The sequence below is a fragment of the Podarcis gaigeae genome, assembly GCF_964106915.1.
Source record: "Podarcis gaigeae genome assembly, chromosome: 3".
NCBI classification, from domain to species: Eukaryota; Metazoa; Chordata; class Lepidosauria; order Squamata; family Lacertidae; genus Podarcis; species Podarcis gaigeae.
Window position 1 is genome coordinate 7,651,857 of NC_139680.1, and position 26,342 is coordinate 7,678,198.

A 26,342-nucleotide genomic window follows, 5' to 3' on the forward strand; every position below is an offset into this window, starting at 1 on the left:
TACCAGAATAAAAGAAGTTTTGAAGATACGTTTACACACTAGATGTTCCCTGTGCATTTATTGCTAGATTTATTACCGTATTTTTATTTTTTGCTGTATGATTTTGCTGTATAATTCACACCTGTTCGATTCTAAATGACAGCAGGGAAATCCAGGAATCTCTTTTACTGCTGTTTCCCCCAAAATGCATGGAAGAGACAGGGTGAGTGTATTTACAAAAAGGAGTGTATATTGCTTTCTCTGTCTGGTCAGAAATAGGTGGGGTGTTGTTGTTTTTTGAAAATCCATGAGGATTAGGGTGAGGAGGAATTAGGTTCTCCTTTTCAACTGAGTTCCTTCCTGTCATCTTTTATGCAGAAAAGGAAAGTGGTGCCAAATAATAATAACAATAAAAATTATTCATTCTTGTTGATGACACCTCTAAGGAACCTCACAGAAATGAAAACCCAAAACAACAATTGCACTATATTTTTATTTTTATTTTGTTTGACTGCTTGGCACCTTTGGCAAGCTGGAACTTCATAGGTTCCAAGAGTGTTAAAACACCTCAGATACTACCAAGCCAAGACATTTAAGGAATCTAAATAAACCTCCAAGGTTCCCATGAACAGCTTTGTAGTTGTGCCAAGCACAGTCTGCCAACAAAGCCAGTTTTCATCAAAATCAGCAAAGCTAGATTCTGTATTTGCTGCAAAGAAACAAAATGAACACCAACATGAACTACCAATATATTTAGTCTTTGAAAGGCCACAATGGGGCTTCCTGATGTATCCATGGCAATGTCTTCTGCTTCTCCTACTCTTTACTGACTCTTCATAGGCAAAGCACACACACATACACACACACACACACACACACACACACACACAGAAGCCAAATAACCCAGTCTTTACACAATCCAACTCTACATTTTTTGTGTGTGAAGATCCCCAAAACCACCCCCAAATGAAGACACAATAGATACAGATTTTAGTTTAAGGTTTTCGGCATTAAATTTTGGCCACAACTTTATTGATTGCAGCATGTGAGTGGTTGCTTAGACACTGGTTGCAGACTACCTGAATATGCATGGTGGCAGGAACACGACTGACACTGGGCACCACCATAAGTCAGTAAGGGAAAGCATCCTGGGGGAGTGAGAACTCCTTTCATCTCCCAGCTCACCCCAGATGCTCCCAGGGACTCGGGCGTGGCCCTAGCCCCCTGACAGGGTTCGGACAAAAGCAAGGCGAGCCCCTGGATTCCTTTAATGGAATTCTCTAGCAGCTGCAATGGAGGGGCAGGCACAGCCAACCACGTCCCCTCCCCAAAACATTGAACCAAATGCCTAACCGCCAACCTTACAAAGTTGTGAAGATTTGCTACATGGTAAGCAAAAATCAAAAGGCACCAGCCAATCAGCCAAATGGCAAAATTCGTACCGGGCCCCTGCTCCAAAACAGACAACCCCTAGACAGGCATAGCAAGGCCATAAGAACTTCCCAAATATAGGGAGAGGAGGGAGGGTGATCCACTGCACGTTGCAAGAAAATGAAACTCTCCAGCGACGTGCAGCAGCTTAAGTTGCCCCTCAGCAGCCAATAGCCAACCCAACTGACCAAATTTCTGCCCCAGCAACAGAGGGGCGACCAATGGGGCATTGTGGCCATCCAAACAGTCCCGCCCCACAACAGGGAGGCAGTTTCTGGTGATCTCACCGCAACACGTGCCCTCCATGATGGAGGACCCGACTTATGGGAGGTTATTTATATTTCTTTCTTCATTTCAGCCTGTGCCTGCCACAAATTATTCTTTCTCTAAGAGTGCATTATAATGTAGATTTCTATAGGTTCACTACCAAAACTACCTGGCAAAGTTCAGAATCATGTTAATTAAAATCAAGCTTAGCATTTTGGCACATTTTCTATACACTTTAAAAAAATATCCAGTTAGCCTGGAAACACCAGAAACAGGAATAAGTGTTTTCCCACAAAGCACCAAAGGCAAGTGAGGAATCACCAAGGCTGAGGCAATGGTTCTGTGGTGGCTAATGGAAAATTAGCAGAATCTTACAAGAAAATGAAAGAACACAGCTGAAAATAACATTCTGAGAAATTCTCTTATAATATACAATTTTGGAATCATCCCCAACTGTTGGGGAGATTTTCGGACACCATGGAGAACATTCAACAAAGTGTCATGTTTCATCTTCTCTGACTTTGAGCACAACTGTGGATCCAACCCAAATATTTCACCATTCTTGAAGGAAGCAGTCCTTCCTTAATGGTGTGATCTGACTTCAGTGACATAAAAGACTACCCCAAATAATCCCAATTCACCTTGTTACCTGGGGCACACACATGGCTGATGCACACCCTGAAAATAGTGCTCACATGTTGATGCTTGCATTGTCCTGTTCTAAGAATATCACTACTTTACACAAATGTTCTGTGTTTTATTAGCCCATGTGCTTTAGATGTTGTTGTTGTTTCCCTTGTGTCTACTGCTAGCCATGCAGCCTTGGGAATCTAAAAGGGGTATGAGATGCAGACAGGGTGCCTGCAGAGATTTTAGAATAATTCTGTAAGCCTGTACTTAGCAAGAGCCTTTGGTTATCATTGTCATGGTTTTCATTCACACCTTTCATGCTGCTGGTGGTGTGAAACAAGGTGACAGTAGGTCAGTGGGCAACAATAATAACCACCCAATATATCCAAACAAAACCCCACTTCTAAAGGACCTCACAGTCTTTCAAGTAAAATTGACAAACAGCTCTTTCAGTTACATCTGAATAACCAGACATATTGATCAGGAACTAATGAAGTAGAAAGATGAAGAGCTGCAGTTTCCCTCAGTTGGATCACGCAGAATTAGACCTAAAGTTTGGTAAGAGAGAACATTTTATGTTAGAAAGTGATTGGTGGAGGAATTCAGTGCAATATCTAGGTTTGATACAGGCTGCATTTAGTGGTGCCACAGAGCTAATTGGTGGGGGTGGGGAGGAAACCTCCAACCGAGTATCCTTTTTTTACCTTGCTTTTCAAGGGTGCATTGCTAAAGAAATGTGAATGGAGAGGTTTGATCTTCTTGCAGTCCATGGGACTCTCAAGAGTCTCCTCTAGCACCATAATTCAAAAGCATCAATTATTTGGTGATCAGCCTTCTTGATGGTCCAGCTCTCACTTCCATACATCACTACTCGGAAAACCATAGCTTTAACTATATGGACCGTTGTTGGCAAGGTGATGTCTCTGCTTTTTAAGATGCTGTCTAGGTTTGTCATTGCTTTTCTCCCAAGAAGCAGGCGTCTTTTAATTTCGTATCTGCTGTCACCATCTGCAGTGATCATGGAGCCCAAGAAAGTAAAATCTCTCACTGCCTCCATTTCTCATGAACATGCCTACTGTGTACTAAAGGCTATATCCAATGAGACATTTGTTTCCTCACCCTGTGTCCCCCAAATCTGCTCTGAAGGAACCCCCCAACCCTCTGGGGCTGGTTTTGGGGGCCTGTGGGTACTAGAGGGGGCCAAAGAGGAGAGGAAGCTCTGTTGTGTCACTAGGTACAGCCCTCACCTTCAGGGAGAACTGGCAGCAGCCTGATCCAGTCACGCATATTGTATATACTGAAGCCCTTATCTGAAAAGTGGGTGTCTGTGTGTGTGTGTGTGTGTGTGTGTGTGTGTGTGTGTGTGTGTGTAAGTAATAATACACTTTAAGCAAATGTATATATTGTTGCTGTTTTGCGTCATTCTTTATCTGACAGGTACTTTAAAAGATACAGCTTTTTTGTGAGCTGGAGGACTATCTGGGTCAGGGGTCAGCAACATGTGGCTCCGGAGCCGCATGTGGCTCTTTTACACCTTTGCCATGGCTCCGGGGCGGATACTAGCGAGGGGAGGAGGCGCATTGTGCGCCCCGACACTCCCCACTGTGGCGGGCGCTGTACTGGCTGTGACGTCACATGGGGGCAGTGCGTGCGTTAGTCACGCACCGTCCCGACGTCACCTTCCCGCCCGCTGTCAGATCGGAGGGCAGCGGCGCGCATGTTTGCGGCTCCCAGGATTTTTTTCTTCGGAAACGGGTCCAAGTGGCTCTTTTTGTCTTAAAGGTTGCCGACCCCTGATCTGGGTAATTCATGTACCCTATATCTATATAGGAAGCAACCCTCAGTTCAAATTAAGCCTATACAAAACTCCACAGTTAAACATTGTGATCATATTTATGCTGAAAGCAAGTGAGCAACGGTTCTCAAAAATTTCATCTTGTTTTACTTCACCTTGATTTATTATTATTATTTTATGGTTTAGAGCTCAAAATATTCCCTTTTACCACCCTGACTGGGGAGATGTATTCCACTGGGAATGTAACTGAGACAAGAACACTTAAGTGTGGGCAAAAGCAGTTTCATAAATCCAAAACGACGCATACTTATGCACTTAATGTGTGACCTCAGTTTTTCCACGTAAATAATGTCATATTTGTGAGCAAGGGGGCCCCTGTGAAATTTTCATGAATAGATCCATTATGTTGCACCTGACCTGTAATCATTTTAGTCGTTGCGATTTGTATGTAACCAAATGTTTTACAATGCTAAATCACATTAAGACACTCCATTTCACAGTGAGTCAGGCTGCAATAAGTTTAATCAACTTGCACTGATTCTACCAAAAAGAAAAAAGAAGTTCCTTCATGAAGTGTCAAGGGATTTTTAGTTCAAGCTTTTCAGCAAGGGAGGCCATTCCATAATATTTTCAGAGCCCCTCAGCACCTTACACTCTAAAACAGTGATCATTTAGGGTTTTTTTTATTGCAACAATATATACTTTCTGGCAGGAAAGAACTGTGTTAATGGGGGGAGGGAGAGAACTGGACTCCAGAGAGACCTCCTGGAACAATCTGAGGAAGGTCTAAGTTATTTGAGGGCCATATTTGTCTCCAAGAAAAATACTCAAGAGAAATCTGAAATCCTCTGAGGGGAAATATTAGCTGATTGTCATGAAAGGAAAATTGATTATTAATTATGCCTCCCTCCCATTTTATTTTTCAGTTTAATATGTCCTGTATAGTTCGACATTGATAAAAATGACAGGAAATGTTCCCGCTCACTTAAAATTATTGCTGGGACCAGCCTCACATCTGCTTCACAAGCCCTCATGAAATGTGAGCCATGAATATCTAATAATGCTATTCATAGCTTGGGTTGGCACTGGAGACATTTCACACTCCATTCAGGGTGTTTCATATAATTATTCTCCACAGACTTTCACTTCAAGCCTTACAAAAATATAAACTTCAATTTGGTTTTAAAACATTACAGTTCTTCCTCTTGAGCATGGCCTCTAAGGAAGCCAAGCTTCTTTGACTCCTCAGCATAATCATATTGTTACCTCATTGTTAAGACATATGATTTCTGTGTCCTCGCCGCCCCCCACCCACCTCATGGTTATGCAGTTGCCAACGTTTTCTGGCAGGGCTCATGTGTCTTTAATAATTGCCTGACGGGCAGAAACACGGCGCAGGAAGCTTTTCCTGGCACGGAAATGCAGTGGGGAATATTTCACCTGCTAAATTTCTCCAGCTGTTAGACACAGAAGCCCTGCCAGGAAAAGGGAGTTGGCAACCCTTCATGGTTCCGAGCCTGGAATAACAATTCTGAACTCGCTTTTTGTTTTGTTTACACAAACAAAAACTGGACCCAAATGGGTTTGAATTAAGCCTGGAATAACAATTCTGAACTCGCTTTTTGTTTTGTTTATACAAACAAAAACTAGACCCAAATGGGTTTGAATTAAGCTTTACACAGCTTGTGTGTTTAGGGTGACTGAGGGAATGCAGCCTGGTTATGTATGCTCAAGAATGTGAGGACATCCATATTAGCGCCGCCCAGCCATTCTTCCAAACCATGTGGGCCACGGATCAGAGCCTTCAATCCCCCTTTCATATCATGGGAAGGTCCTTAAGATAAGATAACCATTCAGCACTCAACAGTTAATATTAGCAGTTTAAATCTTCAGTCTTGGAAAATGTGCTTTGTTTGGAACCAATGCACCAGACGTGATGAGGGGCAGGACTGGCATAGAATTTGAGAGATATTCAGGTACCCAGGCCCTCTCAGATATCCAGAGAGGGCACAGGCCACCTACAGCTTTTGATGGCCCTAGCCGTAATGAAAAATAAATAAAATGATGGCACAAAGAAACAAATCAAAAAGAGGGAGTGACCTGTTGAGCTGAGAGGGCACATTCACCTCTGTCGCCATCTGAACCAATATATTTTCACTAAACTTTATGAACTGTTGTTGTGGTGGTGGTTGTTGTTTAGTCGTTTAGTCGTGTCCGACTCTTCATGACCCCATGGACCAGAGCACCCCAGGCACACATGTCTTCCACTGCCTCCCGCAGTTTGGTCAAACTCATGCTGGTAGCTTCGAGAACACTGTCCAACCATCTCGTCCTCTGTCGTCCCCTTCTCCTTGTGCCCTCTATCTTTCCCAACATCAGGGTCTTTTCCAGGGAGTCTTCTCTTCTCATGAGGTGGCCAAAGTATTGGAGCCTCAGCTTCACGATCTGTCCTTCCAGTGAGCACTCAGGGCTGATTTCCTTCAGAATGGAGAGGTTTGATCTTCTTGCAGTCCATGGGACTCTCAAGAGTCTCCTCCAGCACCAGAATTCAAAAGCATCAATTCTTTGGGGATCAGCCTTCTTTATTGTCTAGCTCTCTCTTCCATACATCACGACCAGGAAAACCATATCTTTAACTATACGGACCTTTGTCAGCAAGGTGATGTCTCTGCTTTTTAAGATGCTGTCTAGGTTTGTCATTGTTTTTGTCCCAAGAAGCAGGCGTCTTTTAATTTCGTGACTGCTGTCACCATCTGCAGTGATCATAGAGCCCAAGAAAGTAAAATATCTCACTGCCTCCATTTCTTCCCCTTCTATTTGCCAGGAGGTGATGGGCCCAGTGGCCATGATCTTCGTTTTTTTGATGTTGAGCTTCAGACCATATTTTGCGCTCTCTTCTTTCACCCTCATTAAAAGGTTCTTTAATTCCTCCTCACTTTCTGCCAAGGTTGTGTCATCTGCATATCTGAGGTTGTTGATATTTCTTCCGGCAATCTTAATTCCAGCTTGGGATTCATCCAGCCCAGCCTTTCGCATGAATTCTGCATATGTTAAATAAGCAGGGAGACAATATACAGCCTTGTCATACTCCTTTCCCCATTTTAAAGCTCTTTAATATGACAAAAATCTATATTTGTATGTGTTTTGCATGTTCACATCTCTTATTTGCTTAATAATTGAAGCTTCTTGTGTCCCATTCTGGTTCGATGTGCATATACAAACAAGATTGCAAAACTGACCAAATCTTTTTTTTTCTTTTTTTACTAATTTGGATGCCCCCTTTGAGCTCAAGGCTTTGTACCAAATGGTTGTCCTGTCCCACACCTGCCCCTGCAGCTACTCTACATTGTATAGCAGCAATCCTGATCATTAAGAAAGTTGCAGTTGGGAAGATTTAGGGCTATCATGCAGGGTGGTCATGCCTGATAAAAGTGGTCCTGTAGCTATTTCACACTTTTTTCTTTTGTTAACACCCCAGTCGCAGAATACCGTATTTTTCGCCCTATAGGACACACTTTTCCCCCTCCAAAAATGAAGGGGAAATGTGTGTGCGTCCTATGGGGCGAATATAGGCTTTCGGTGAAGCCTGGAGAGCGAGAGGGGTCAGTGCACACCGACCCCTCTCGCTCTCCAGGCTTTGTGGACCTCTCCGCAAGCAGCGGGAGCGCTCCCGCTGCTTGCGGAGATTTGCCTGCATGCTGAAGCCTGCGCGCACTGAGTTCAGCGCATCCAGGCTTCGCGGACCTCTCAGCAAGCAGCGGGAGCCAGCACTGGGCTCCCACGGCTTGCAGAGAGCTGCCTGTTTGGGGGCTGGGGCCGGGGGAAGCTCGGGCGGGCCTCCCCTGCCCCAGCCCCGCGCCTGGGGGGAAAATAATTTTTTTCCCTTTATTTCCCCCCAAAAAAACTAGGTGCGCCTTATGGGATGGTGCGTCCTATAGGGCGAAAAATGCGGTAAGTATAAAGGGGGGGGCAGCTCGCTCATACGTCCTTATAATATCAGTGGAAACAGTTGGTCTTGGCGAGTATTAACTGCTTCCCATTTTAACCTGAAGATTGCCACTTGTCCAGTTTTAATTTTAATTTTAATTGTTTGAATTAATTGTGGGATGTATCTTAATTGATTGATCGCTTGTATTATGCGTATCGTCTTATTTATATGATGTTATATGTTGTTAGCTGCTCTGAGTCTGGCTTTGACCAGGGAGGGCAGGATACAAATTATTATTATTATTATTATTATTATTCATGGCAGTTAGAACACTTCTTACATGAGCCACTTTGAGTTTCTGCCCTGTTATGCTTTATGTATGCAGGAATCTTGACTTAAGCATTATTATTTTATTATTTATTTATCCAACTTATATACTGCCCTATACCCAGAGGTCTCAGGGTGGTACACAATAAGACTACAACATATAAAATCTAACCAAAATCAATAACCCAATAACCCCCCCCCCCCAAAAAAAGAAAACCACATTCTAAAAGGGTAAGGTAAAGGTAAAGGGACCCCTGACCATTAGGTCCAGTCGTGACCGACTCTGGGGTTGCGGCGCTCATCTCACTTTATTGGCCGAGGGAGCTGGTGTACAGCTTCCGGATCCTGTGGCCAGCATGACTAAGCTGCTTCTGGCGAACTAGAGCAGCACACGGAAACACCGTTTACCTTCCCGCCAGAGTGGCACCTATTAATCTACTTGCACTTTTGATGTTCTTTCAAACTGCTAGGTTGGCAGGAGCTGGGACCGAGCAACGGGAGCTCACCCCGTCACGGGGATTCGAACCGCCGACCTTCTGATCGGCAAGTCCTAGGCTCTGTGGTTTAACCCACAGCGCCACCCGCGTCCCTTCTAAAAGGGTATGGGGTGTCAATAAGAATAACCAAAGGCCTGGTTAAAAAGGAAGGTTTTTGCCTGGTGCCTAAAGATATATAATGAAGGTGCCAGGCAAACATCCCCGGGGAGAGCATTCCATAGATGCGGAGCCACTGCAGAGAAGGCCCGTTCTCATGTTGCCACCCTCCGGGCCTCTTGAGGTGGAGGCACACGAAGGAGGGCCTCAGAAGATGATCTCAGGGACCGGGTAGGTTCATATGGGAAGAGACAGTCCTTAAGGTATTGCGGTCTTGAGCATCCATGAGAGATGGCCATCCAAACTCTGCTTTAAAATCTCCAAGGAAGAGAGTCCCCCACTTTCCAAGGAATGCAACCACCTTCCGAGGGAAAATGCTGTTACGCAGAGAATGTTCCTTGTTAATACTGCGAGGAAAAAAACCTTGGTTTGAATCAGAAAATGAATGACTAAATTGGAACTTTTCTGGTTATCTGGTTTGGCTTTAATTAGAATCCAACACACTGCAAATTATCGGCAGAGGCTCAGTCTGTGAAATCCTAGGAGGGACAGAGTTCCATATGGCAGGCAAAGGTGTGCGCACAAAACTCTTCCAACATAGAACGGCAGCACATCTTGAGAAGAGATTATTAAGAATGTGAGAGTAATAGCAGTTCTAATGGTTATAGATTCTGTGCAAATGCTAATGGCTCCCACCAAAGGCCCCTTCAGCAATATCTTGCAGCATGAATAACTCTTTATATTTGTTTCTTTAAAATTGTTTAATTAGTTAATTACATTGGGAAGAAGTTCTTCGGGATCGTTAAGTTCAGGTTTTAAAACACAGAGATCTGAAGTAATTGGCATCAGAGGGAGTCAGCAAACGTTTACCCGCTTGGTGACCAAAACACAAATAATTACTTTGAGCAAAGGAGCTGCACTAGAAATCCGTTCAGCAGATGTTGTGATTCAACATCCCAAGCCAGCTAGGCTACAGGTGAATATCCAGAGGCAATTGTTTGTGTCTTTTCCTATTAGCTTTTTTCCAGGTGAACAGACATAAAGAGTGAAAACATACACAGAAATTCCACACATCACTGAGCCCAATAGGTTTTTCTCCTTCTTCTAATGTCCTCTCAGCATGTATCTGTATAAAGTTGTCCAGATAATACAGTATGATAGATTTAAGTTAAGCTGCCTCTCGTCTCAGAAAATGCTGTATTTGTATTTTTGAACTTTCTACCCCAAATGGAATCTCTTTAACAGGCCAACTTTAAAGCACGACAAATTGGATCCTTTCTCCCACACACCACACAACATCTATAGTTTCCACACCGGGTACTTCCCTGCAGAGGACAAGCATCTGGAAACAATGACAAGCCAGAGATAAGAGTTTAGAGTTGAACATGACCACAACTTTAAATGGCACATCCCTGGTTGGGCATCACATGGGTCAGGCTGACTACTGGCCAATATCACCTCCCAACCCACCTGCTGGGTAACTAGGAGGAGTTGCATAAGATATGGATCCTTTACGATGCTTTCTCCCTCCAATGGAAAAGCTGTGACAGAACTGGCATAGCCAATAAATGAACAGACCCAGAGACCCTTGTAATATGGAAGGCACAAAATCTTCTTGGCCCTTCAGTCAATTAGGCTCATGAGTAAAATTCCTTCTCAGTGCTGTTTGTTGGAAAACGCCCTGGGATGCCCCTGCAGTCCCCGAACTCCGAGCATCCTCCGATACGTACAGCTCTAGAAAAGGCATTTCCCTTCTTCTCCAGTGTGCTTCAGCAGCATATATCAAATGATATATGCACACTAATCTTCTAGCATGACACAGCAAGAAGCGTGAGACATCGTAGAGCTAATCTACTTATTTATTTACACACTATGTACAGACAAAGGGACGCAGGTGGTGCTGTGGTCTAAACCACAGAGCCTAGGGCTTGCCGATGAGAAGGTTGGCGGTCCGAATCCCCGCGACGGGGTGCGCTCCCGTTGCTCGGTCCCTGCTCCTGCCAACCTAGCAGTTCAAAAGCACGTCAAAGTGCAAGTAGATAAATAGGTACCGCTCTGGCGGGAAGGTAAACGGCGTTTCCGTGCGCTGCTCTGGTTTCACCAGAAGTGGCTTAGTCATGCTGGCCACGTGACATGGAAGTTGTCTGCGGACAAACGCTAGCTCCCTCGGCCTGTAAAGCGAGATCAGTGTGCAACCCCAGAGTCGTTCGTGACTGGACTTAACAGTCAGGGGTCCCTTTACCTTTACCTTTTCTTATGTACAGACAAAGGAGTATCCTCTCTCTCCAGCTCCGAGAGAAGAACAGGGACAAGTAAAAGCAAAAGTTCAGTACAAATAGTACATACAGCGGAAGAGATAAGACCATCTTCCGTTCCCACGCTCTTCCCAGACAGGCTTGTGATTTACACCAATCTCATCTGCAGCATCGGAGACGTGAAATACCAACACTGTTAACCAGCAACCAAAGCTGTGCCTAGCAAGGATGACCACACTCAAGAAATGATGGGTGGGGAAGTCACATCTGCAACCCAGGCCAGACCCCATGGACTAGCAGGGGCTAAAGGGAGCAAGATTGATGCCAGGTGATGCCCCTGGTTCACACACACCAGGAGCCAGATGAAGTTGCCTAATGGTTCCAAACCTCAGTGTAGAAGTGTGTCCATCCAAGTACCAGCCAGTTTCCACCTGACACCACAATGCAAGCAGAGCCCACTCTAGAGAGGTGGCTAACCTGGTTTTATCACCTTAAAGGTCAACGAGCTTCTTAAAAAGGACAATTGCTGCTACCCTACCCCAAGGCTTAGATTCACTAGGAAAGGACCTGGGGAACAGAGGGCATGGAGAAAGCAAATCATACAGGAATGACTTGAACAAACAGGTGAGTCTAGAAAGCTCTGGAACATCACGGTGCTCAAGGCAGGTGCTATAGGAGGATATAGCAAACAGTGATTGGTGGCAACTATGGTCAATGCATCTGAACGTAAAACAGAGGTGGAAATCTGAAGAGAAGACTGGTAGCAGGTGAGCAGAGGAGGAGAAAAGGGCAGAACAGAACAGAAAAAGAAAAAGGTAACCATAATATCACCTAAAAGCATTGGGCAGTTTATCAAACAAGAGTGTTAACAAGATTAATTTCCTGCCAACACGCTTTAACCTCTCTTTGGTTTTCACAATGAATTATTGAAAGTATGGTTTTAAAAGTTAGTACACAGGCAGGTTTCTTTTTAAAATGTGAAATGCGGCATCACACTGTAAGCTATGTTAGCAATTGTGAATACTTTAAATGGAAAATAATGCTAAATAAAAGTCTCAGACCACAATCCAGCAGAGTCACATAGACATCCGTGCTTAATTCCCGCTGAGCCAATGGACACCTCTGAAAGTAAAACCCAAAGTGAAATTGGAATGTCATATGCTGCCAACCAAACTGCGATTCTATATCTTTAGTCATCGCAGTGAAGACTAACTTCCTAAGCCAGTGAGGCAGTTCCTCTGTTCCTACATTGCTTTGGGGAAGAGGGTGTTTGTGGACATAGTGTCACAGCCAGTCTTGGAATATACCAGGATTGGGGAGCCTATCCCTGTGGCTCTCCAGATAGCATGTTCTCCTTCATGGAGAGCACGTGTTGTTGTGGGGGCTAGCAAGACACCCCACTGTTGCTGGGTGGGAAAAGAGGTTGGCCACCATTATCATTGAGCTCTACTTGTTGCTGGGGAGATTTATATGTTGCCATTTTGTGATTAACAGCCGTAGCCTTTAAATACCCTGCGCACAGTGTTGAGCTTCCCCTTTTTGCTGCACGCATCGGATCACCCGCCCATTCCCCCCTTATTTTAGGGTTGTTCACTTGACCTTGCTATGCCTGTCATGGGGTCATCTGCCTTGGGGCAGGGGTCCAGTAGGAATTTTGTCCATTTGGCTGATTGGCTGGTGCCATTTGGTTTTTGTCTGCTGCGTAGCAAATCGTCACAACTTGTAAGGTTGCAATTAGGCATTGGTTTTATGAATTGGTTGGTGGAGGGGTATGGATTGGCTGTGCCTGCCCCTCCAAATGCTGCTGCTGCAAGGGTTTTCCGTTAAAGGAATCCGGGGGCTCGCCATGCTTTTGTCCGAACCCCTGTCAAGGGGCTAGGGCCACGCAAGAGCCCCTGGGAGCATTTGGGGAGAGGCGAGGCCTAGTACCCAGTCCCGTCTCTCTCCCCAAAATGTTTTCCCTTTCTGACTTCGCGGGTGTGCGAATGTCAGTCTGTCCCCATGCAGGGGACAGATAGTTGCAACCAATGCCTAAGCAACCACTCACATTGCTTGTATTTTAATAAAGTTGTGGCCAAAATTATGCCAAAAACCTTAAACTGTGTGTCAATTGTGTTTTATTTGGGGGGGTGTCTTGGGGACCTCAACACGCAAGTTGTTGGACTCAACCTCCCACTAGTCACGGCCAGCCTGGCCAATGGTAAGGGACGGCAGGAGTTGTAGTCTAGCAGCCTCTAATGGGTCACAGGTTTCTCTTCCCTGGAATTCACAAACAATATATGGGGGGGGAGTGCCGAATCTTTCTCCCGTCTTCATTTTCCCGTCTGCTTTTGTGGGTGCCTAAAAAGCTTATCTTCTTCTTTCTAGAGAACAAGAAAGTGCACTGGCATGGCATTTAAGCGTCTGGTGTTTTGTGTTATTCCGCCCACCCTTTGCAGTGTTGACATTATGGTGCTACAGAAAGTTTAGGTGGAAGAAAAGAAACTTGCCATGGGCAGGATAGTCCTCCTCTATGGCTCCTCCAGTTTTTTCCTTTAACCAACTCATGTAGGGGGGAGTCCTACACAAAGATGGAGGTGGTAGCGCTGCTACCAGCAGAAGCTGATTGAAAGAAAGAAAAGGCTGTTGCAGTTCCAGCAGCAGATAATTCCCTCCTTGTTCATCTCAGAAAGTTGCTTTTTCAACTGACTGTGAGGAACTCCTCTGCAATGTAGCTTTGAATCTGAACAAACACAAACCTGTGCTCATGTGTTGTGGTTTCCTTCCACTTTCGTTAATTTTACAAGACATGCAAAAAATTGTTATCTCACTCGCAACAGTTAAAGGGGTGAAAAGATCTAAAGGCTATTAGATTAGAAAGAGTGCTTACCAGAAGTAGACTTAAAATGCACTTGATTTTTAAAAGGGTTTCATACTACCTGTTGACCCATAATACATGGCTTAAAGGTGAGGTCCAGTTTCAGGAATTAAAGGAAATGTTGGCTCTGAGTACTGTCATTTTTTAAAGAAAAGCTTTACTGAATGACAACTTTCTATGAGATTAGTCATACTGCATTTTTTGGTTGTCAAGTATGTTAAAGGAACCCTATCAGGAAAAGATAACCTTAAAGCCATCATAATCTTTGTTATCACTTTAAAAGTCAACAAGACCTCTGCCTAATTTACGAATCAGAGTGAGCACAGCTCGACACTCAATGCAAGGGGGCAGCTGAGCTCCATGTCAGGTTTGTTAAGTTGTATTCAGGATCAGATCTGTCCTGAACTCACAGCAGGAGGCCTTGCTATATCCTAACTTCTTAAAAGGGTAAACAGAGTCACTGCGAACGGTGTGAAAAACAAAAAAGGACAAGCTGAGTCCTCTCCCCAGCTGGAGCTACAGCCATAATTCTCTTCTGTGTTCATATATTCATTCCTTGAGCCTCAACAAATGTATTCAGCTCGATCCTATATTACAACTAATTTAGCCACAAGGTTGTCCATTTCTTTGAAAACAAATACTCCTCCCTGCATAAGAGACACATTGTAGGGTCAGCATTTAACAACCACCATGAAAGTTAATGACCGAAGTGAATCTGGAGGTATTTTAGCTGCAATTCCTCATTCATCATCTATAGCATCAACAAATTTGAAGGTGATTATTGCGGCTGCAAGCTAAGATCAGTTTTAAAAGATGTTTGCATCTGTAATCTGTAACACAAGAGCAGCTATACTGCGATTTAGGATTTTCCTTAGATTAATATCTGATTTTCTACCAAAGAGGATACATGACACGTTCTGTTAAGTTTCTAATTGTATCTGCCATAAACCTCCACTATGCTGAAATATGATCTCTAATAATTTTTTAGCTTGAACTTCCTACACATAATCCATGTGACTACATGGGCTTCACTGAAAACAGTTAAAGCAATTCGTTTCACTTACATAGAAGAATAAATCAATGCTTAATTATCTGTGGTTTATTATTAACAGCACTGGTGAGCTGACCATATGCCATGACTTCATCTTTTTGCAGAGAAAAATGATAATATACTGGTTGTTTTTATTATTCCTTTCAATGCTCAGAAAGGTTTTCAATGAAAGAAAGGGTTTTGGTGTGTGTTTTTTACAATGTAACCCAATGATAAAGAATAAAGATTAATAATCATTCACTGCCATTGCATTAAAATAAAAATTCAACCTGTCATGTTGTTATATAAAGGATATTGATTTGCCATTTTTATAGGTGCAGATGGTGAAATTTTTCATTGGTTCATTCTCAGGGTACATGTTTGCGTGGCATAACTTGTTTCATACAAACACTTCAGTTCTCAAAGAAGGTGGCACATACAGAGTTCTGAGATATATGAGATGGATATATATGAGATGAATGTCAGGAACAAAAAGACAGAGCTCCGTTTTTATTTTTATTTTAGATTTAATTGAGTCCATGCCGCATATTCCTATGAAGTCACTACACTCCCCCAAACAGTTTCAGTTTTTGATCTTCTGCCAGCACAGACCTAACTTTTTAGTAGACACTGTGGCAAAATAAAACTTTCTTGAAAACATTAAGGATTGATGAACTGCTTTGGAATATATCCAGCTGAACAGACTTTCTCCATTCCAGAGAGACCCCCAAATCAGACACAAATTCTTGCAGAGGCGTGCATTTCTGTGGGGGCTGCACCTACTGACCCACCCTCCATTTGGCCAGCAACAGGTGGAGCATCCAAGGAATGTTAAGTGGAAGTTTTGGAATCTTAAAGAGTCAGTACAGAAAATATTTTTTTTTGCTTAAAAGCAGAACTTCAAATAGAAGGTATTCTATTGGGCCTGATAATTTTAATTTTATTTGCAGGTATTTCACTCTACACAAACAATTCATTACGTTTTCTGTGTGAAAATTGCACATTGTGCAATTTTGGAAAACATTTAGTATGCAAAGTAATGGGAACACTGATATAATAACAGAATGTAAATAATAACAATAAAAACAATGATGATGATAACGATCCTATACAGCCTTTCATTTCAAGAAGAAACACAAACAAATAAAAGCCAACAGCAAAATAACAAGAATAAAGCCATTTATTAAAAAATACACATAAAAACAACTACATTAAGACATCCATAAATAGAATATATAATAAACGAGCGCATTAAAACAGGACAATTAAAACAACAAACAAAGCAGGAAATTTAAGTCAAGAGGTCAGGGAAATGCTTGTACAAACAGATGGATTTCAAGATTTCGAATGGTGTGGTTTTTGTTTATTACTGTGTTGTGCATTTTTGTGTTTTTATGTTGTAAACAACCCTGTCATCCTCAGATGAAGGTGGTATAGAATGTTAATAAACAAAACAACAACATTAATAAACGCATTAAAAGGCAGCTGATCAAAAATTGGGCACAATAATTAATGTGCTTAATGAAAGAATTCCTGGTTTGTTTCTTATAAATAATTAGGTCTCCTACTATTATATGCTTTTGCCACAGGGTTAGACAAACCATGCCATGGAAGCAAGTGCAACGGGTAAGGGGGAAATGTTCTGCCTAGTCGATAAATCCCGCTGAAGGTCTTCTGTGAGGGTGTGAGGGTGATTGCAGGCGCACAGGTCAAACCCCTGCCGTCCCCTTGCATTTTGTCAATACAGTGGTACCTCAGGTTACATACGCTTCAGGTTACAGACTCCACTAACCCAGAAATAGTGCTTCAGGTTAAGAACTTTGCTTCAGGATGAGAACAGAAATCGTGCTCTGGCGGTGTGGCGGCAGCAGGAGACCCCGTTAGCTAAAGTGGTGCTTCAGGTTAAGAACAGTTTCAGGTTAAGTACAGACCTCCAGAACGAATTAAGTACTTAACCTGAGGTACCACTGTACTGCAGTAATTTAGTATACTTGTCAACTGGCCAGACAAATATTGTCATTTGGTAAATTGGCCACGCATGTCCGTATGTATTTAATATTGCCAAATAATACCTCTGTTATTTCATCATAGTGTCACTTGTTAAGCAATTTTTCAGAGACTGTTTTTTTCCCCAGTTTCGGATCAGCACAAATCGCTATAAATCAATTCAAGTCCACCCAACCCTCTCTAATAGCAGTTAGTAGCTGCCTTGACCAGTTTTGGAATCAGCACAAATTGGCCCAATTCAGTTTGTGAGTCAGACAGATTGGTTGTGCAGCCGTAGTATATGTTACATATATTGTACCGTATTTGATGCAACTACAATTGCAATGTTTGGCAGCTTGGGAAAACGCACAAGCTACAGAAAACGTGTGGCTACCCACCTTCCAGGAAGTGTTTTGTTTTAATGACACACCCATGTGATCCCTATGGGAAGCCTCAAATGCTCCGCTGAGAAAGAGCGGCTGCGAATGTTGTCAGGAGCCTCCATGTGGAATTAGGCGTCTCTTGTTCATTTTAGAAAATCCCAGCTGAATGGAAGTGAGCTTCCCCTTCTCTTTTCAAAAATTACCTAAGCCATTAATGTTAAATAGCCCACTGATATTCCAATCATTGCATGTCATCAGCTGCTGAGTTGCAGCTCACATTTTCCATGGATTTTGGCATGCTTGCGGGGAGCTGCCGATTAATAGCAGCAATGTGCTGTTCTTCCAGCGCCAAATGTGCTGGCCAGCACCCTGAGCTTTGGGGTGGCTCATAATTGTTGCAGACAGATGCCTTTCCAGGATAATCAAGTCATCAACAACAAGTGAGAGAAAAGCAGATGCTGTATGGAGAAACGTTTCCTATGTTCTGATACACCTGAATTTCAGTGTTGCCAACTGGCAAAACAGGTGTGCACAGAAATGTCCCAGGTTGTTGTTGCCTAGCTACAAAGTGAATGAGAAGTTGTTCCTTCCTTTTGAACCTTCAACCATCCCGTGGTATCTCTTATCAGTCACATTATATAAGCTTTTGCTCTGCTGAAAAACGAACCCAAGCTTTGAGTCTGCAACCTCTGACTGAAAGCTAAACCCACTCAGCATCTCGACTTAGAGCACATTCCCTCCTTTATAGATGTTGTTGTTGTTGTTTAGTCATTCAGTCATGTCCGACTCTTTGTGACCCCCTGGACCAGAGCACCCCAGGCACACATGTCTTCCACTGCCTCCCGCAGCTTAGTCAAACTCATGCTGGTAGCTTCAAGAACACTGTACAGCCATCTCGTCCTCTGTCGTCCCCTTCTCCTTGTGCCCTCCATCTTTCCCAACATCAGGGTCTTTTCCAGGGAGTCTTCTCTTCTCATGAGGTGGCCAAAGTATTGGAGTCTCAGCTTCACAATCTGTCCTTCCAGTGAGCACTCAGGGCTGATTTCCTTCAGAATGGAGAGGTTTGATCTTCTTGCAGTCCATGGGACTCTCAAGAGTCTCCTCCAGCACCAGAATTCAAAAGCATCAATTCTTCAGCGATCAGCCTTCTTTATGGTCCAGCTTTCAGTTCCATACATCACTACTGGGAAAACCATAGCTTTTACTATATGGACCTTTGTTGGCAAGGTGATGTCTCTACTTATAGATGTGGATATGGCTAATTAAGTAGATACACAAGTAACCGAGGGTAGCTGTTGTTGGTTATTTTTATTGAATTAATGCTATCACTAGTAGCGGCAGAAGCTCCAGCATCAGAAGACTCTGTCCTCAGAAAGGCCCACCGCAGGGTTGAGCTACGCTAGGAGAAGATGCTTAAAAGCATGCACACTCCTAGCTTCCAGTTAGAAATTAATTAGGTCTTGCATTTTTTTTACTCTGCTATTATTATTATATTAATCCATAGCATGCTTTTTCGGGTGATCCGGAAGCACATTATCCGGCCAAAAGATAAGCACATTTGAGTCCTCTTGACTTTATTAAGAAATAAGTGGTACTTTACAGTTGTTTAACTTTGGCTGGATCGTGCCCCGAAGGGTCAAGAGCCAGACTTCTAATTACAATAAAACAATAAAGCTCTTCCAGGGTCCATTAATCTACATTTTTTAAAAGTCGTTTACTGAGGAAGAATTGGGTTGATAGCTCTTGTGTTTCGCCGAATTACTATTTGGTAGTCTGCAAAAGCATTCTAGCTAAATAGCTTGCTAGGATTCTTTTATATATTTACAGCAGCAAAGCTTGTTAAAAGTACCTCTGTTTCGAGGCTCTCTCTTTCAGACATATGCCTCAGCTTCCAAGGGTAATGAACTCTTTTATAATAAATGCCCAGCCATAACGTGAACAATCCTCCACTTCCAGGAACCACCTCATAATTACATGGCTTGCTATTGCATGTCAGAGGGTTGCTTCGCCTTTAATATTTGATGAAGAAATTCAGATCCCTGACAGTAAAAGTATTTAACCCAAAGGACCTAGAACCCAGACTATTTTTCTGCAAAGTAGCCATCGAACTGCGCATTTGAACGCCACCGCAATCCCTCGTGCATACTCATGCTCTTTGATACTCTCTCTAAGTAGATTCAACCACATGCTGTCCAGATGGAAACCTGGCTGAATCATTACATTATATTGAAATAACCCAATACCACCTGTTTCGCTTGGGGTTCCTGCCAACATTTCCCCATAAAACATTTATTTTGCTAATATTTTAGTTGGTCACCACAGAAGGACACTTGAAGTTAAAGATTTACCATGTGTGCAGCCACTCTGAACCGACCTTCTGAAAACAGAGTGAGGGGGGGGGGTCAATGGTTGTTCAAATGGTGGCAAATCTTCATATATCTTAAGATTTTCATGCCCACTCAGCATTATTTATTAGCATTCTGCAGAAGAATGATTTTTTAATTAATCAAAGGAGCTTTCCCCCTCCCCTGGAATTTTATACTGGAGAAAATAGCCCAGCTATACAAATAATCTTCCTTTGTGTGAGAATAACATAAATAATAGGCACAAACAATTAGCCAGGAGCTTCTTCTGCACATGCTCTAGAGAATTGTGCAGCATTTGCTCAAAAGAAATGGATTGTGCACATTGGTCTTTTACTAGAGCTTCTCAAATGTCTTTGAAGTATACTGTGCCCTGAGTGTTGAGAAAGAACATGATACCAGTATGCTATTTAAAGTAGGCCTCTGTCTCCATCTTTGATTTTGATTTAATTCTTAATCTGGGATGTTACAAAATTGCCACCCTCCGCCCACTGGTCCTATACTTCTCTCAGTGCTACAAGAGATCTCAGAAGATACAGGTTTTCTCAACCCTGCATGAGAAGTTGTATCTTCCAAAATTCCCTCTTCTGCACAGCTCTTAAACTGCATCTGGTCTCTTCAGCAGAACCTTCCGCCTTTCAGGAACAGTTGCAGTTACTCAGAGTTCAATAGACCTTGTTCCCAGCTAAGTAGTTACAGGATTACAGCCTATGTTCAAATATATCTGCACAGTAGATGAAGAAACCAGTGCAATTGCTAGTGTCCATGGATTTTCAGCCAAAGCTGAGAACAGATGCTCAAAGGATGAATGGCCACATCTATAGTCACAGCAGGGTACCATTTTTATTGCAGAGATATTAACAGTTTTGTTTATCATTCAGAAATCCTAACAAACACTATCGCATCTTAGGAAGACTAGGATACACAACATTGACAGAGCAAGATGTTGAAGTCACTCCTCTTACCATGGGTCAAACTGGGACAGGGATCTTAGCCTGTTCTGTAACTGCAGTACAGCATCAAATTAAATAAGACGGTTGGTGGCTAAGGCCTAATTTGTATCCGTGTGGGTGCAACATGGCACTGTGCTGAGCCTTGGTAGAAGCATAGCTGCATAAAAGTGGCAAGCTTCATATGAAAAGGTCATGTTAAGCTGCCACATAAACTTGCCAAATGAATTAGAAGGCCCAGGAGCCTTTCAACATCGTTAGTTTCCCCCAAGGTTGCAGAACCACGATAAAAGACTGGGCTGCCAAAATTCTCCCTTTCTTCTCTTCTTTTAAAGGCACATGAGCCTCACTCTTTATCTGATAATACACACTATATTCCCCAAATTTAGGAGAGACGAGGCACACAAATTACAGGTGCAATTCAGTCTAGCACCACACACAAAAAAAGTTTAAGTGTGTGCAAGAGGAAAGGATTCCTACAATTTTAATTGTTGTTGTTGTTTAGTCGTTTAGTCGTGTCCGACTATTTGTGACCCCCTGGACCAGAGCACACCTGGCACTCCTGTCTTCCACTGCCGCCCACAGTTTGGTCAAACTCATGCTGGTAGCTTCGAGAACACTATCCAACCATCTCGTTCTCTGTCATCCCCTTCTCCTTGTGCCCTCCATCTTTCCCAACATCAGGGAGTCTTCTCTTCTCATGAGGTGGCCAAAGTACTGGAGCCTCAGCTTCACAATCTTTCCTTCCAGTGAGCACTCAGGGCTGATTTCCTTCAGAATGGATCTGTTTGATCTTCTTGCAGTCCATGGGACTCTCAAGAGTCTCCTCCAGCACCAGAATTCAAAAGCATCAATTTTTCAGTGATCAGCCTCCTTTCTGATCCAGCTCTCACTTCCATACATCACTACTGGGAAAACCATAGCTTTAACTATACAGATCTTTATCGGCAAGGGGATGTCTCTGCTTTTTAAGATGCTGTCTAGGTTTGTCATTGCTTTTCTCCCAAGAAGCAGGGGTCTTTTAATTTCGTGGCTGCTCTCACCATCTGCCAGTGGCGTAGCGTGGGGGTGCAGGGGGGGCTGGCCGCACCGGGCGCAACATCTGGGGGTTAGGGTTTTGTTGTTGTTTAGTCGTTTAGTCGTGTCCGACTCTTCGTGACCCCATGGACCAGAGAACGCCAGGCACCTCTATCCTCCACTGCCTCCCGCAGTTTGTTCAAACTCATGCTGGTAACCTCGAAAACACTATCCAACCATCTCGTCCTCTGTCGCCCCCTTCTCCTTGTGCCCTCCATCTTTCCCAACATCAGGGTCTTCTCCAGGGAGTCTTCTCTTCTCATGAGGTGGCCAAAATATTGGAGCCTCAGCTTCACAATCTGTCCTTCCAGTGAGCACTCAGGGCTGATTTCCTTCAGAATGGAGAGGTTTGATCTTCTTGCAGTCCATGGGACTCTCAAGAGTCTCCTCCAGCACCATAATTCAAAAGCATCAATTCTTCGGCGATCAGCCTTCTTTATGGTCCAGCTCTCACTTCCATACATCACTACTGGGAAAACCATAGCTTTAACTATACGAACCTTTGTTGGCAAGGTGATGTCTCTACTTCTCAAGATGCTATCTAGGCCTGTCATTGCCCTTCTCCCAAGAAGCAGGCGTCTTTTAATTTCGTGGCTGCTGTCACCATCTGCAGTGATCATGGAGCCCAAGAAAGTAAAATCTCTCACTACCTCCATTTCTTCCCCTTCTATTTGCCAAGAGGTGATGGGACCAGTGGCCATGATCTTCGTTTTTTTGATGTTGAGCTTCAGACCATATTTTGCGCTCTCCTCTTTCACCCCCATTAAAAGGTTCTTTAATTCCTCCTCACTTTCTGCCATCAAGGTTGTGTCATCTGCATATCTGAGGTTGTTGATATTTCTTCCGGCAATCTTAATTCCGGCTTCAGATTCATCCAGCCCAGCCTTTTGCATGATGAATTCTGCATATAAGTTGAATAAGCAGGGAGACAATATACAGCCTTGTCGTACTCCTTTCCCAATTTTGAACCAATCAGTTGTTCCATATCCAGTTCTAACTGTAGCTTCTTGTCCCGCATAGAGATTTCTCAGGAGACAGATGAGGTGATCAGGCACTCCCATTTCTTTAAGGACTTGCCATAGTTTGCTGTGGTCGACACAGTCAAAGGCTTTTGCATAGTCAATGAAGCAGAAGTAGATGTCTTTCTGGAACTCTCTAGCTTTCTCCATAATCCAGCGCATGTTTGCAATTTGGTCTCTGGTTCCTCTGCCTCTTCTAAATCCAGCTTGCACTTCTGGGAGTTCTCGGTCCACATACTGCTTGAGCCTTCCTTGTAGAATTTTAAGCATAACCTTGCTAGCGTGTGAAATGAGTGCAATTGTGCGGTAGTTGGAGCATTCTTTGGCACTGCCCTTCTTTGGGATTGGGATGTAGACTGATCTTCTCCAATCTTCTGGCCACTGCTGAGTTTTCCAAACTTGCTGGCATATTGAGTGTAGCACCTTAACAGCATCATCTTTTAAAATTTTAAATAGTTCAGCTGGAATACCATCACTTCCACTGGCCTTGTTATTTGCAGTGCTTTCTAAGGCCCATTTGACTTCACTCTCCAGGATGTCTGGCTCAAGGTCAGCAACCACACTACCTGGGGTGTATGGGACATCCATATCTTTCTGGTATAATTCCTCTGTGTATTCTTGCCACCTCTTCTTGATGTCTTCTGCTTCTGTTAGGTCCTTTCCACTTTTGTCCTTTATTATGGAAATCTTTGTACGAAATGTTCCTTTCATATCTCCAATTTTCTTGAACAGATCTCTGGTTCTTCCCATTCTATTGCTTTCCTCTATTCCTTTGCATTGCTCGTTTAAGAAGGTCTTCTTGTCTCTCCTTGCTATTCTTTGGAAATCTGCATTCAATTTCCTGTATCTTTCACTATCTCCCTCGCATTTTGCTTGCCTTCTCTCCCCCGCTATTTGTAAGGCCTCATTGGACAGCCACTTTGCTTTCTTGCTTTTCCTTTTCATTGGGATGGTTTTAGTTGCTGCCTCCTGTATAATGTTACGAGCCTCCATCCATAGTTCTTCAGGCACTCTGTCCACCAAATCTAAATCCTTAAACCTGTTCCTCACTTCCACTGTGTATTCATAAGGGATTTGGCTTAGATTGTATCTTACCGGCCCAGTGGTTTTTCCTACTTTGTTCAGTTTAAGCTTGAATTTTGCTATAAGAAGCTGATGATCTGAGCCACAGTCAGCTCCAGGTCTTGTTTTTGCTGACTGTATAGAGCTTCTCCATCTTTGGCTACAGAGAATATAATCAATCTGATTTCGATGCTGCCCATCTGGTGATGTCCATGTGTAGAGTCGTCTCTTGTGTTGTTGGAAAAGCGTGTTTGTGATGACCAGCTTGTTCTCTTGACAGAACTCTATTAGCCTTTGCCCTGCTTCGTTTTGATCTCCAAGGCCAAACTTGCCAGTTGTTCCTTTTATCTCTTGACTCCCTACTTTAGCATTCCAATCCCCTATAATGAGAAGAACATCCTTCTTTGGTGTCACTTCTATAAGGTGTTGTAAGTCTTCATAGAACTGGTCAATTTCACTTTCTTCAGCACCAGTAGTTGGTGCATAAACTTGGATTACTGTGATGTTAAAAGGTCTGCCTTGGATTCGTATCGAGATCATTCTATCATTTTTGAGATTGCATCCCAGTACAGCTTTCGCCACTCTTTTGTTGACTATGAGGGCCACTCCATTTCTTTTACGGGTTTCTTGCCCACAGTAGTAGATATGATGGTCATCCGAACTGAATTCACCCATTCCCGTCCATTTTAGTTCACTGATGCCCAGGATGTCAATATTTATTCTTGCCATCTCATTTTTGACCACCTCCAACTTACCCAGGTTCATGGTTCTTACATTCCAGGTTCCTATGCAATATTTTTCTTTACAGCATTGGACTTTCCTTTCGCTTCCAGGCATATCCGCAACTGAGCGTCCTTTCGGCTTTGGCCCAGCCGCTTCATCAGCTCTGGATCTACTTGTACTTGCCCTCCGCTCTTCCCCAGTAGCATGTTGGACGCCTTCCGACCTGAGGGGCTCATCTTCCAGCGTCATAACTTTTATATGCCTGTTGTCTTTGTCCATGGAGTTTTCTTGGCAGGGATACTGGAGTGGCTTGCCGGTTCCTCCTTAGGGGGCGCAAATCCACGGGTTAGGGGGCGCAAATTACTTGCCTTGCCCCGGGTGCTGACAACCCACGCTACGCCACTGCCATCTGCAGTGATCATGGAGCCCAATTTTAATTAGTTTCATGACAATCTCTGTCCTGGGAATGCCCTCTTATCAGAAAGAGATAACCTATGCTGGTTGCAAGTTTATGTGGGCCCTTGGATGCAGGATGGCCATCTCTCCCCACCGCTATGGCACCATTGCTCCCCCTTTTCAATCTGAGCTCTGTCATAGGGAGCAGAGCTAGGGATAGTTGCTGCTCCAATGACTGACACAAGCCAGTTTTCCCAACAGAGGAAAATCGTGCAGACACAGGAGACTACTTGTTCAATCTGACTGGTAGTCGCTCTTGGAGGTCTCATAAACAGATTTCTCCCATCACCTACAACCTTTCAACTGGAGATGCCAGGACTTGAACTCAGGGCATTCTGCATTCAAAGCATGTTCTCTACTACCTATCTAGAAATGGGATATTTACCCAGTGCCTGCAGGGCTCTGGGCCTTGTTATGTGCCTGAACATGCCAACACTTAATGCAAGTTCTGCCGCCAAGCCTATGGTTGTGACTTCTGGTGACTGCAAGTGAGAGCCAGTGTGGTGTAGTGGTTAAGAGCGGTAGTCTCGTAATCTGGGGAACCGGGTTCGCGTCTCCGCTCCTCCACATACAGCTGCTGGGTGACCTTGGGCCAGTCACACTTCTCTGAAGTCTCTCAGCCCCACTCACCTCACAGAGTGTTTGTTGTGGGGGAGGAAGGGAAAGGAGAATGTTAGCCGCTTTGAGACTCCTTAGGGTAGTGATAAAGCGGGATATCAAATCCAAACTCTTCTTCTTCTTCTGCAAGGTACAGCCTCCTTTGAAAGAGAGTAATTTTTTTCTGCATCTATGCAGTAGGGATTGCTGACTGATCCAGAGATGAGGCAAAATTGCTAGCGCCCAGTGGAGGCTGGCTAGAAAGGAGATAAGGTCAGAGCAGTTAATCATGCAGAGATGCAGCGGGTAGCCTCCTATATAGACAGGTACTTGCCCTCACAGGAGTCTTCAGTTATTTAATTTGTTAATTCTTCGCAGCACATAAGTGTATCTTCAGCATCCGGTCGGGAAATTGCTGCACCATAAGAATGGAGAAGTCCAGACACCGAAATCAGCAACGTGGCAGGTTTTCCATCTTCTGACTTGATGGTACCCTCAGCTCTGGTTAGATAAAGCTCAAACCTATCAGAGAGAATTACCGGATTTTTCGTCCTATAGGGCGCACCGGCCCATAGGACGCACCTCGTTTTTTTTTTTGGGGGGGGGAAATGAATTAAAAAAATTTATTCCCCCC